We start from the raw sequence: 14,198 nt of genomic DNA on the forward strand, positions 1-14,198 counted from the left end.
ATGCTGACTTTTAAATTTTATTCCCATGTTCAAAATTTTATACCTTATATATGTGATTTAGGATAACTTTTATTCCAGCGGAAGAAAGGTTTTTATTACATTTTAGGGTATTTAACCAGTTTTTAGTATTACATTGCACAAAATTAGTAAACGATTTGATAAGAACATTGAAATATCTGTGAAAGAGGAACTTGGACAAGATCATTCTGCCATCCTTTTTTCTTGGTAACATATGTAAGATGTATTTTACTTTTTTCTGTGTGCTCGAAATTTAATCTTAATTTGTACTTTTTTTTGGCAATTGCTGAATAAAGTTCTTTGACTGACAAAAGTTGTTATCTTTACATTGTATCTTATCAACAAACTTCATTGCAGTTGATTAACTTATGTCTTAAGCATACGGTTCACAGCATAAGAGAGTCCTGACAAGTCACAGATAACAGATGGAAAATGTACTAATGCAATTGCCAAAAGCTAGGGTCTTCTGAATATAGTTTTGTAGATCTGAATTCAGCTGCTGGTATCAGGTCGGTCATCATTGCAGCCACCTACTCCTGTGGGAAATAGCTGTGGAAAACAGCGAGCCTCTAAACATTTTTCCCACACACTTATTGGAGCTTTTCTTGCTTGTTTCATTTGATAGAGATCAATAACATCCCCAACAACTTCTTCAGAATGAAGTGGATGAATACTATAGGACTCATATATTTCTTCTGACTTCTCTTTATCTACATTTTCTTTTTGTCCACTTGACTGTAGTAGTTCATTATTAATAAAGTTACATTTCCAATCATATCAACATTGTTGTAAAAAATATTATTTCCTTCAAGTATAATGTGGCTTTATTTAGTTTATTCACATCAACTAACTCATGTCAGATTTCTTCACATTTTGGTGAGAACTCCATTTACTAAAGTTTTCAGTGGTTGATCTACATCTTCTCTAACACCCACAGTCTCAACATTTTTGTTAAATCTAATGGTAAATATACAACTCTTCCTTTGAGTATTTTTCGGAAATTCTGTTGCTGAGAGTTTACCTGACGTTGGCTACATTTGAATAATTGCTTCAAATGGAAGAACAGTTTGTACTACACTTGATTCATACACATTCAATTGCTCACATTCTTGTGCAATTTGTACCAGTTCTAATCAATTATGAATTGCTCCAGCTGGCATGTTATTGTCTTCTAATTTGTAAAAACAATACTTACGTATTCTTTTCTTTTTGGCTAAATCAAAGCATTCTTCTAGAAATAGATGTGCACCAAATTCCTGCAGCTCATCATGATCTTCTTTAGTTTTAGAAATTACAACTACATTTCGAGGTTAGATTTTAAAGTAAGTGCGGCAACAACTAATACACACATAGGGGGTCATTCTGACCCTGGCGGTAAAATCCGCCAGGGCCAACGACCGCGGGAGCACCGCCAACAGGCTGGCGGTGCTCCCTTGGGCATTCTGACCGCAGCGGTACAGCCGCGGTCAGAAACGGAAAACCGGCGGTGTACCGCTGGTTCTCCGCTGCCCTGGCTGCGCCGCCATGGGGATTCCGACCCCCATACCGCCATCCTGTTCCTGGTCGTTTTGGCCGCCAGGCAGAGGATGGCGGTATGGGGTGTCGTGGGGCCCCTGGGGGCCCCTGCAGTGCCCATGCCAATGGCATGGGCACTGCAGGGGCCCCCGTAACAGGGCCCCACCAAGATTTTCAGTGTCTGCCATGCAGACACTGAAAATCGCGACGGGTGCTACTGCACCCGTCGCACCCCTTCCACTCCGCCGGCTCCATTCGGAGCCGGCATCCTCATGGAAGGGTGTTTCCCGCTGGGCTGACGGGCGGCCTTCTGGCGGTCGCCCGCCAGCCCAGCGGGAAACCCAGAATAATCGCGGCGGTCTTTTGACCGCGCAGCGGTATTCTGGCGGTCCCAGCCAGGCCGGCGGCTTCTGCCGCCGGCCGGGGTCAGAATGACCCCATACTCTGTTTTCTGAGAAAATAATGCATTTAGCTTGTCTATCTCATTTCCATTTTTTTCAACACAAATCTCAGTGTCCAGTTCCTCTATACCTCCAATCGCTACCTCCGCATTCTCCATACTCTCTTCTTCATGGCCAAAAAGACTGAACTGAATGTCTTCACAAAACCTTCTCAACCTCTGCCACAGTACCATGTAAAAGAGCTCTATTCAAATCCCCCAAAACATAAAAGTGGAGTTTTTACATAACTAAACCTCCTTATTAGATTTTGATTTTTTGAATGATGTATAGATAACCTTCTAAAGTGATGAAAAGTGCTTCTACAACCTTTCTTTAAAAGACATGCTGATGAATGGCCTTGTAAGTTTGAGTATTTGCTAACTTTGCATGGATCTAAATCTTAAAGCATTTTAATTTTCTGTTTCTGACTTTTCCATGAAAATTCTCTTAAGAAAAATGTAAATTTATCAATAGATTCCTGTTGGATACTCCAAATAGTACTGCACTTCCACTTGTACACAAGAGCCTGGTCATGCCTTCCTTGTACTTCTTCAGCTATCACTTCTTCTATGTTCCTTGGAATTATCTCTTCTTTTTCTATGGGAGTACCGTCATTTACTTCATAACAACAACCAGTTGTGCCAACTACATGCACTAATGTACTCTCTTGTAAACAACTATCTTCATTAAAAATGGTTCTGTACTAGATGTGTGCATCCATTCACCTTTAGAAATTGTTCAAAAAATAGTTTTGTGAATAAGTTTCTTTCTCAATGTTCTTTTTCTCATGCACATGACTGTTTTATCTTCTGACTTCATGCTGTTCAATGTAAAGATAAAGGTTTCTTCTTCACAACAAATGCTTTCTCAATTATATTCTCATTATGATGCTATTGCTTTAGAACAGCAGTTCTTCTCTTATATTTCTTCACCTTGTTCCATGAACTTTGAACTATTCTTTTTCTAAAAAATTTTACTCTTAATTCCATAAACTGTTTTTGTGTGAAAGTCTCTGTTTTTTGTTAGATTTTCTACTTTTTACAACATCAATTTGCTCCTCTTTCTCATTTTTTCAAGCTTCTATTTTTAATTGATGTCTTTGTCCTATTTTATGGCATATTTATTTTAAAAACTTCCTTCTGACTCAACAGTTTGTGATTTCTTTCTCTTGCCATTTTCCACCTTGTCTTCTTTTTTACTGTGAGTTTTAGGCAGGTAGTATTGTTGTTTCTGTTTCTGTCTTCTTTGTGCTTTGTTAGGCACTGTGAATCTTCTTATATACATTTAGATTTGCTGAAAAAAAACATAAGAAGAATATTTTCTGATACGAAGTTCACATCATAGTAAATACACAGCTATGCATTGCATCAGGATATGCCTGGGTGTGTCACTTTATGCATCAATGTCTGCCTCGGTGTATCAGTGTATGCATCAGTTTGTCCTGGGTGTGTGAGTCTATCTATGACTGTCTGTCTGGATATGGCGTATATGCATGACTGTGTACCTCTATGTGTCACTGTATGCATCAGTGTGTTCCTCGGTGCAGTAATGTATGCATCAGTATCCCTTAGGTGTGCCAATGCATGAATCTCTATGTGCCTGGATTGCTCATTCATCAGTATACATGTGGGTGTATTACAGTATGCATTATTTTGGTAAATGAGTGTTTCAGTGTTTCCATCAGTGTCTGCCAGGGTCTCAGTATCTGTATAGGTGTGTATGTGGTTGTATCAGTGTTTTCATCTGCAAATGCCTACCTCTGTTACTGTATGCATCAGTGTGTGCCTAGCTGTAACAGTGTATACTTTAGTGTGTATCTGGGTATGTCAGTGTATGTATCAGTGTTTACCTAGGTGTACAACTGTATGCATGAGTCTGGGCTTGGTGTGTTAGTGTATCCATCAGTATCTCCCTAGATGTGTCACTTAGTGCATCATTGTGTATGTAGGTGTGTCAATGTGTGCATCATTGTGTGAATAGGTGTGTCAGTGTGTGCATCAGTGTCTACCTAGCTGTGTGAGTATATGTGTGAGTGTCTACCTGGGTGTGTCAGTATATGCATCAGTGTTTGCCTATGTGTATATTTGTTTGATTCAGTGTGTGCTTGGCTGTATCAGTGCATCTATGACCTGGCTGTGGTAATGTGTGCATCAGTGCACCCCCTAGATGTGTTTCTGTATGCATCTCTACAACAGTGTATTTGTACTTGGACATGCAAGTCTGGAACCTAACGTCTTACTTAAAGAAACTCAAAACATAATTTTATATTTCAATAAGAAACGGTTACCTGTACTAAATGGGGTGTATGATGGTTGTTAAACACAGTTTCAAGTGCCAAGTGTACCTAACCATAAAATTATGTATCTATCATAATCATTGCACAAAAAAACTATTTAAGGCTTCATAAGCAGCATTTTATTGCTAACTGAAACTAACATTAAATATTCACAGTTCCACTGGTAAGTAGGAAGCTTCACTTATATCTCTCCCTAACTGCTAGTGAAACAATCTCCCTCGTTTCTCATCATATATGTTGCTCTTTTTGAGTTCTACATTGCTTTTATAAATATCTATATCAATATAGCATAGACATTTTTGTTTTTAATACTCAGTACAACATTTATAATGTTTTCATACCTTATCAATGCATTCTGTATGCTATCTTCAACATAGCTCCGGGGTCAGTTTAGTATACTGAAACAAAATAGAAATGATCACAGAGCATTTTTCTACTAAATCCTTAAGTTACTTATTGGATGGCTTGCATGATTCTTTACGTCAATTGCAAACCTATTCATATTTGTGATGACATTTCGGCAACAAACTGCTGACTTCCATTCATCTCATATTCCTTAATTCCTTCACTAATACTTTCTAACATAAAGTCCATTTTAATACACATACCTGATAAGTATAGTTGGAGTGTATGTCTGTCTTTCAGTATTGGTTAGAATTTCTTCTCATTGAAAAATGCACAGAAAACCAACCATACGAATGGAAATCCTCTTTCACAGCAGACAACCACTAATGGCAACCTTTTCAACTTTGCTTTCAAGGTTACTCAATCAGAAAACTAATCACAATCTCCTTTTCATATTAAACTTACGTTCGACCACTTATGTCTAGCTTCTATTCTTTCCATCAGTGCTCAAAAGATAGCCCATTATGGTAGGAGTTTTTGCTGGATCCTTCATTGATCTCAGCGCGGACCCCTCCGTAAATTTACTGATGGATCAGCAGATCCATAGAAAAGTTTAAAAATAATTTTTCAACATATTAAAAAACACACATCCATATGAACACATTTATTTTTTACACAAAACCAAATCTAAACAGCAAATTATCATTCTAAATCATTTTTGGTTCTACATTTACAACAATGAGGTACAGTCTAGTCTTTTTATGTATACACTAATTTCCTGTAGTTGTGTTACCATGATAACACAGTGTGCAACATAATGCGGCAGCAGGTCACAAGTTCAGAACAGTTTCCGACTAGAGCATACTTACTTTTAAACAAACTTCAGCAGGTGTGGTTGAAGCTTTCACAATAAACATATCACAGGTAGCAATACTGTTTTCCAATATTTGGAAAGCCAATCCAAAAGTCACTTACAATTCACATAACCTCACTACCTACCTCCACCAACAAACATATCTACAAGATCTTATCAAGTCTGTTCTTTCAGGCTCTACCACCTACCCTCCATTTCACCTGAATTTCCTTTCAAATATGCCTCATTCAGTTACAGGCTTCTCCTGTTTGCTATTCTAAGTTCCCTCCAAAATTTTCAGAGTGTGGATTGTGGGACACAACTTTATGTTTTTGGTCAGAGAGAGTGCAAAAAAAAGGTATTGACAGGGAACCCAGTTTATCTAATATGGATATTAATTTGGTTGAAGTTATTAAACATTGCCAAAATCCAGACCTTATGATTGTGCATTGTGGTGGCAACAACCTTGACACAATTACACGGGTTGGTTTGGCAATCCTAATGAAGGATACTTTTGGGAAATTAATGACACTTTTCCCACACACTGCTCTTGTTTTTTTATCATTTGCTAAATTCAGAAGTGGAAATGTTCAACTGAATTCTGTCCACAAATAGACAAATCTAGGAAACAGGTTAATAAAACTGTTTCTGCATTCCCCAGAGACCATAAAATGGCTTCTATATATCACAGCAACTTACGATGTGACATGGAGGGTGTATACAGAAAAGAGGTAATTTACCTAACAGACAAAGGCAACAAAGTATACCTGCACAACTTTAGAGATTGCATCCTCTATCATCATTGGTAATCAAGCACACATCATACACACAAAGGCTTTTTTCAGAGCCAATCCATTAACCATACACATATTTATTTATTTTGTAGTTACTTTTTTTTAATGTCATTATAATCTGCGGAGCCACCAGCAGATCCAAAACAAAAAAAAAAAAAATGTTTATGACATTCTGAAAATATTTTCTTCAATATGCCATATAGTTTTACATTTATTTTGGAACAGAACTCACACCCTAACTCATTTATATGCACCAGTGCCCACATATTGGCCCTGGGACACTTTCCTACTGACTGTCTGGATATGTCACTGGATTTGACAGCAGCTCTCTAGCTGTGAGCAAAATGTGACAGCGTCTGTCCTGCTGTGACAGTGAATGTGAGAATGTAAGTCTCAATGTGAGAGGGAGTGTCAGAGTGTGTCTTTAATTGTCAAACTATGTGTCAGAGCACCTATGTTAGTGTGAGACTGAGCATGAGACCCTCCTCATGTGAGAGGGAGTGTGACAGTGTCTGCCTGGATGTGAGAGTAGGTATGAGAGTGTCTCTCTGACTATGCGGTTGAGTGGATGTCCCAGCTTCTCTTTAGCTGTGAGAGTGGGTGTGAGAGTGTCTATTCTGCTGTGAGACTTAGAGTGTCTGTCTGGGTGTGAAAGTGACTGCAAGAGTCCGTCTCTGAGTGTTAGACTGTGTGTGAGAGCATCTCTCTCAGTGTGAGAATGAGTGTGAGTGTTTCTGTCTGGGTGTGGGAAGGAGTGTGACAGTGTCTGCCTGAATGTGATAGTAGATATAAAAGTGTCGCTCTGGGTCTTAGAGTGAGTGTCAGAGTATGTCTCTGGGTGTGAGACTATGTGTGAGAGTGTCATTCTCAGTGTGAGTGAGTGTGAGAGCATCAGTCTCAGCGTAAGAGGGACTGTGACAGTGTCTGCCTCAATGTGAGAGTGTGAGGGCAAGCATGAGAGTGTCTGTCTGTGTTGAAAAGTGGATTATTTGTAAGGACAGCTAAGTACCTACACGTAGCAATAGGCCGCTAATCCCCAATAGGTCCAGTAAGGTCTCAATAAATTAATCCCAGCTCAATCCTTGGTAGCTTGGCAATGAGCGACAAGGCTTAATTTAGGAGACAGGTGTGTAAAGTAGTTAAAAATCACAAAAAAGCAAATAAGTAAAACACAATGATAATCCAACTCCAATTTATAAAAACGTATTATATTTTATCTTGAAAATGACACCAAAACAATTAAAATCAGACAATGGGAACCAGAAATATGAACTTTCAAGGAATAAATATTTTTTAGTGCCTAGAACCTTAAAGCGCCAATCTGGACATCAGGTCACACTCAACTGGGGTAAAGTCAAAATTTGAGGCCAAATGCAATGGAGCTCTGCTCAGCTACAGCAAGCGGGAGGCCTCAGTCAAAATTTGACCTTTCGCCTTAGTCTTTTTCTTAAAGATTATCTTCCCTGGGACAAAGTCGCAGATTGGATCCAACCTCCAGGGAGCCCTCTCATGATACGTGTAGCAGGAGACCTCAGTGGAGAGTTCTACCTTCGGACTTAAAAAATATTTTGTGACAGAAATCTTCATCCGGGCCGAGCTTGAAATTGGATCCAATGTCCCTGGAACCCTCCTTGGATACACTGTGCAGGAAGTCCCAATCAACTTTTTACGTTCGAACTTTTACACTTTTTTTTAGCTTTTTCTCTCTCACATCAGATGACCATCAACAGAAAGATGATTTCAAGTCAACATCACTGGATTGCCTTTCCAGGAGCCCCCAGTGAAATTCTGAAAGTATGGGGCACTGGACCTTTTCAGCTGGATGAACCTGCAAGTCAGGTTGGGTCGACGTGAGACAGCTTGACTCACGATGCCAGGTGGTCCCTTTATTGAGCTTTTTCCAAAAATTAGCCAAACTTCTCCAAACATTTGGATCCTCTTCGAGAAGGTCTTTGAAAGTCCTTTAGGAGTCCAGAGGGGTAGGACTCCAACTCCCAGAATGCACCTGCTTCATATCCAAAAATGACTACTGGCTACTGGTAAGCTGGTCATTTCTTTCAGGTTTTGATGCAGGAGACTCTGGTCAGCTATTTTCTACCTATAGCAAACAGGGGGTCCCTTCTTGAACCAGTTGAAGACAGGCAAAGTCCTTTTAGTGGTAAAGCCCAAGGGTGCAGCTGATGCAGCCCTTCAGAGTGCAGTGGCCAGGTACAGGTTAGGGGTCCTGCTTTGCAGGCTGTGTTTAAAAGCAAATTGTATGCAAAGTCGACTTTGAAATTAAAAGAACTTCTAAGTGCCCCAGGGGTAGGATGCCTTATAACTATAAGCAAGGACATGACCAAAGATGTTTTATATGCACTGGGAGGGAAAAGCTGGCAACTTTGTTTTCCCCTCGTAGTGCAGTAGCTCCATAGGCTAACACTGGGAAATTTTAGCTTTCACTAGAAATGAGCTAGAATTTCCATTCTTTGACTCAAAATGTTCAAATAAATCCAACAATTTTGCCACTGATAGGTTTATTATAAATATCACTGAAAATAAATTATAGAACTTTCTTTTCTGTAAGCCAAGATCCAGCTTTCCAGCTGCTCTGCTATGATTGGCCAGCCTCTGACAGGCTGAGCCAAACTGCTTTAATGAAGTGTGAAGTGGCATGCATTGAGACAGTGGGTGAAGATCTGCACGTTGTAGAGCAAAAGGCAGCAATAGGCAAGAAGGGGGCTGGGTAGCCAAACTGGTCTTCGAAGGGCAAATGACACTTAGGCTACGATACAAACTCACCATCTCTTCTTGTCACCCCAGCCACATGGGAGCCCTAGTATTGAGATTAGCAGAAGAAATGGAGAGGGATTATTTAGGAAAATAAGGCACACCAGTGGGATAGCTTAGCCAGATCCTGACATCAAGGAGAGATTGTCTCCATCTTGGATTTTGAAAGAAGAGTGCTACCTGAAATTGATTTTTTGCACACTTCACAGAAAGTGGTCACCCCAGAGGGTGGCACCTGCACCCCATTGGTCAGGGGTGCCCTCCTGCTTGTCAGCCCAAGATCACTTGATCAATATGAGGGAGGTGCCAAGCAACTCAGAACACTGCCTGCTGGAACCCTGGTCTGCACACTGAGGAACTACAGCTCTAAGGAATTTGCCTGACTTCAAGAGAGGTAGGGAGTGGACTCCCTAACAGCAACAAGTTAAAACAGCTTCACCTGCAACATCCCCACCAAGGAGGACCCAGATGACTACCTTCAGCTGAACTATTGAGGATTTACCAGGTGCATTTTGGAAAACATAGTCACAACATCTGAAAGACCATCTCAATGGATACTTAAAAGAGGACTTCTAGAAGGAGATCCAGAAGTTTGAAGAAGATTGGAGAACTTTTGAAAAATGCTCCATTAGAGAGTCAAGCCGCCAATGTTGAACCGCGACCTGGCATGAATTTTAGGTTTGTCCCGCTGAAGCTCCGGAGCTTTTAACCGTCAACAAGACTTCCAGGAGTTGACCAAAAGCCCACGCTGAAACAAGCCGTGACGTTGTATCAAATCCTGGACTGACAAGGAGCCTAGATCGACGACAAGAGAAAAAGCTCCAGGAAAATGACTACGTCCGAAGGTAAGACTTTGACTGAGGCTTAAACAAATCATTTTTCCTGTCCCCTACATTGGATTTTATTTGTTTTGATGTCATTTATAAGATGAACACAAGCTGCCTGTGCCTCCATCTTTGCAGCCGTTGCTTCTTCTCCATGGCAGCAATCCAACGGTGTTGTCCTTTCTGCAAATGAGAATTGATCTTGTCATGCTTTACAGATGCCTATTAACAGTCTTAATTTATTTAGCTTAACCCACCTGTGCCACATACCTCAGCCTTCCTGCCTCTCTTTTGTGTGGGATCTTAAGTCATACTAACATTTTCTGATCTCGGGTATGGTCCTTTGAGTGACACCAAGGGAGTTCACCTTCTCTTGGATGTTGTTCCATATTTTGCTGTTCTGGCCATCAGGAACAGTAAATGATGACTTCTCAAAGAGCTAATCCATATGTGCCGCACATTGCTCGCTTAGCACCTCTAACTCCTTTCTGGACAATTTGACTTGGTTATTCCTCCTGCCAGAATACTTGTCCACATCATCCTTGGTCATGGTGTAAATCAGGAACAGGTATTCCTCTGCCAATGGTGAGACAGGTGCACTCCTTCCTTCCAGCTCCTTCCTAGGCATCTGGGTTGTGGGCAAACCCTATATTTCTTAAATTTCTGTTCTGACATCATCATTCTGCATCCAGAATGCAACTTTTCCTAAATGTCGCAATTTGCAAAATAACGATTTCCTAACTGTGATTGCGTATTTGCAGAAATCACTATCAGTGGAATACACTACTATGTCATCCCAGTTTGCGATTCCCTAATAGCCATTTCTACATAGTCACTATCTTGAAATCGCAAAGCCTTTGTTTCATACACATGGCTTAAGATGAGCCAATGATGTAGGGATATTTGCGGCAGGGAGGGGGGTATTTTCTGCATGGATGGGGGATATATAGCTGCATCTTCCTGTTACCTATAACTCTTCTTTGGAACGTCAGCTTAGAAACAGACATATGCTTGCCTCTGTAACCGTTTTTCTATGGTCAGGTGAATGAGCCAACTGAAAGATTTTTACGGTGGTAGAGGCCGAATACCACTGTATTCAAACAAATCATCACTGCAGTTTGCTTGCATTTTTGTTTGAGACTGAATGGCTTGGAACGCTGTTGACGCCATTACCTTAACGGTAGGACTTGTGCCCATGTGCATCACTACGTTACCATTACTTTTTCCGTAGATTAATTGTTGCGGTTTTCCGAATTACCTGAAAATGTATAAAATTTTGTTACCTCTTTCCTTCTGGGTTATTTATGCAATACATTCGATGGTTCTCTTCAGCTCCCTTACATTTCTGTAGGTTTGAAGCTCTTACCAAGCCATTGCTACCAGTGATTTCTCCCAGCTGATCTTCATACCTTTCGAAAAAAAATGATTCAGCTTCCCACTGGCGGAACATTACCGCAATCGGGCGGGAAACTTTTTTTGTGTAGCACCTTCCCACTAAAGTGCATACATAAGACCTATTCATTGACCCTCTTTGATTTATCGTAACTTGTTCTGTTGTCAATTATTAGGTTCACCTGAACTATGGGTTTTCCTTTCACAGTTGCCACTGCAAATGTCTTGTCAATATGCGAGGATTGCATCAGTTTTAGAAATTTGCCAAGTACTTTCTTCCTTGGCGTTTACTGCTCCTTCCGCTCGATTGGATAATGCAATGTTTCCAGCTGACCAGCCAGTTCACAAATCACACCTAGCAATCTGACTGATGTTGTATTGCTCCTAGTAGTAATAAATAATTTGCATATTCATGATCCGTGTAAAACTGTTTTTATATTTATCAGTATATTTATTATTCTGTGAAAGACTCCTTGTTTGTAATTGGTAATCTTTAATTTCATTTCAATCCATGGGTATTATATTTATTTTCAATCTGTTCCCCATGCATCTTAAACTTTCTTGTGACATTATTATGTTTGACGGATGTGGAAGTGACATAACAAAACAGAAACCGGTATTGAAGTGATTATTGATTCATTGGGCAAACTAAATAGCACACAATGTCAATTCACAGCTCATATATATTTATATGAGTGTTTGGTATGTGCTCCAAAACGCTCTGTATAATTGCTACTCTGTTATTCAATGATCCCTTTAAAAGGGTTAATTAAATTATCATCTGTGGTTTATATTGAAATCCCAACCATTACTGTATTTATGAATAGGTTACTACCCAAATTGTTTCTGGCAGGTTCTAACACTTTTGTAAGTCAACAATACATTATGGTAATCAGCTAATCCATGTTTCACATACCAAGTTCCCTACATGAAATAAAGGATCTTGTCAGGGTTATCCACTGACCGTTTTTAAAGGTTCTCAGACTGACACCTGAAACATGTAATGGTATCTCAAGTAAAAGTACGTCTGTATCAATGCAAGGACGAGTCATTATATGGCAATATCGAAAAAAGCTGTTGCTTTTTGATGCGCAGCAGGCAGAGGCATGGGGAAGCCCTTCTTGGTTATTCTCCGGGGGCCTATGAAGTGCTAGCAAGCACAGGAGGAGTTACGTTTTCTGTAAATCGTGATTTATTTCTTGCTGCTAGGGCAGTAATTGCATTTCAGTGGGTTTCCTTATTTCATGGTGTTAGACCTGTTAGCCTTAGGGTGGTCTTCCCCCAAGCATATTATTAGTGGGCCTACCTCACTAACTGTGCCACCCACTTAAGTAGCCTATCAAACATATCTCAGGTCTGCCATTGCAGCCTGTAAGTGAAGGTTTATACTGCAATTTCAAAATGATAAGATAAAACACTTGCAAGGCATCAACTTTCCTTTTAATACATATAAGTTATCCTACGAAAGGCCCTAAACAGCCCACAGGGCAGTGTGCAGTGAATTTATAAAGTGCTATGTACTTTTAAGCCTTACATGTCCTGGTAGTAAAAGACTCTGAAACTCATTTTTCACCACCACAAGGCCTACCTCTCCAGTAGGATAGCATTAGTTTACCTTATTACATTTAATAAGTGATATCTTTTGTTAGACTTCTCAGCCTTAGGGTGTTACAAGGACTCTTTTGTATTCCGGTTGGGCACCCATGTTTTAGCTTAGTTATACAGTTTGTGCCTTATTCTCAATGTATACACATTTTTATTCATGAGTAGCAATACTGTTTTTAGCGATTACTTTTTATACATTTTATTAGATACTTTATTCTAGGTAAGTAAGGAACACACTGCTCATCTTATCAGCCTTTGCACTACATATAATCAGTACTGTGTGTCCAAGGCTGTTGCATGCAGTATGCGAAATGCTTACTTGTGTTACCAGTCCAAGAGCGAGCCTCTAGCTCTAAGACAGAGTTTTACATCAGAACTGTGGTTCCAATGTGGAATGGGTTAATACATAAAATACACACTGACCGAAGGAGGGTAGAGGGCATTCCGGCCACGATGATCCTGGGACACATGCTGTGTAACACATAGCCCAGCCTACACTGATCTGCCAGCTTCCTGCAAGGATTGCCATCTACATGAAAGGCTGATTCCTGATGCTTTATCTAGGTATGGTGCTGGGGCTTAGCTTTTTGATGGGGCCAGGCAGAACGCTACAAGTACTATGCTCTTTTATATAGACATAGTGTTAGGGAGGAATATATATAACCTCTAGAAAAACTAAAACCACACACATCATGGTGGGATTATTTATCTTCTTCACCTGGATCTTAATATTGACTACCTCACTTTGCTCCATCTGCCTAATTATCGCAGCTCACACATGTTGTAGTTGGACCCTTGCTCAAGGCAAGACTACTTGTTTAAGGATGACAGTTCTCATGTTTGCAGGAGACTATGCCAATCCCACCAAAACATGCAACTGTCGTCCCAACCCTTCAGGCTCACAAGCAGTACCTCACCAAAAACCGAAAACAGTCAAAGGTGATTTGTGGCAGCCTTTACGCATGGACTCAAGAGTGTGACGTCTCAAAAGACATCGTGGTTAAACGGAGATGACCCCTTTCTTACATTAACAACATGACTCAATCCAAACAGGCAAAGAAGAATATGCACTAAAGTTTCAATAGGGTTTATTTTAGTAAAACTGCAATCTGCGATAAGTTGCATGGGCTGCAATGATTTGGATAATGAACAATGCAAGAAACAGAATGGTAAAAACAAGAGTCATTAATACAAAGACCCCAACCATCTTGCAATATCATGAAAGAACATGAAGTGTGTGATATGGAGACCTAACTTTTAACCTAGAAGAGAGATATGTATGTTAAACCTCAATCTGCCAATGCCATGTCCATGTGAAGAGCCCCCAGCCCTCAATCCCTAAGAATA

The sequence above is a fragment of the Pleurodeles waltl genome, chromosome 1_2 (assembly GCF_031143425.1).
Source record: "Pleurodeles waltl isolate 20211129_DDA chromosome 1_2, aPleWal1.hap1.20221129, whole genome shotgun sequence".
In the NCBI taxonomy this organism is placed as follows: Eukaryota; Metazoa; Chordata; class Amphibia; order Caudata; family Salamandridae; genus Pleurodeles; species Pleurodeles waltl.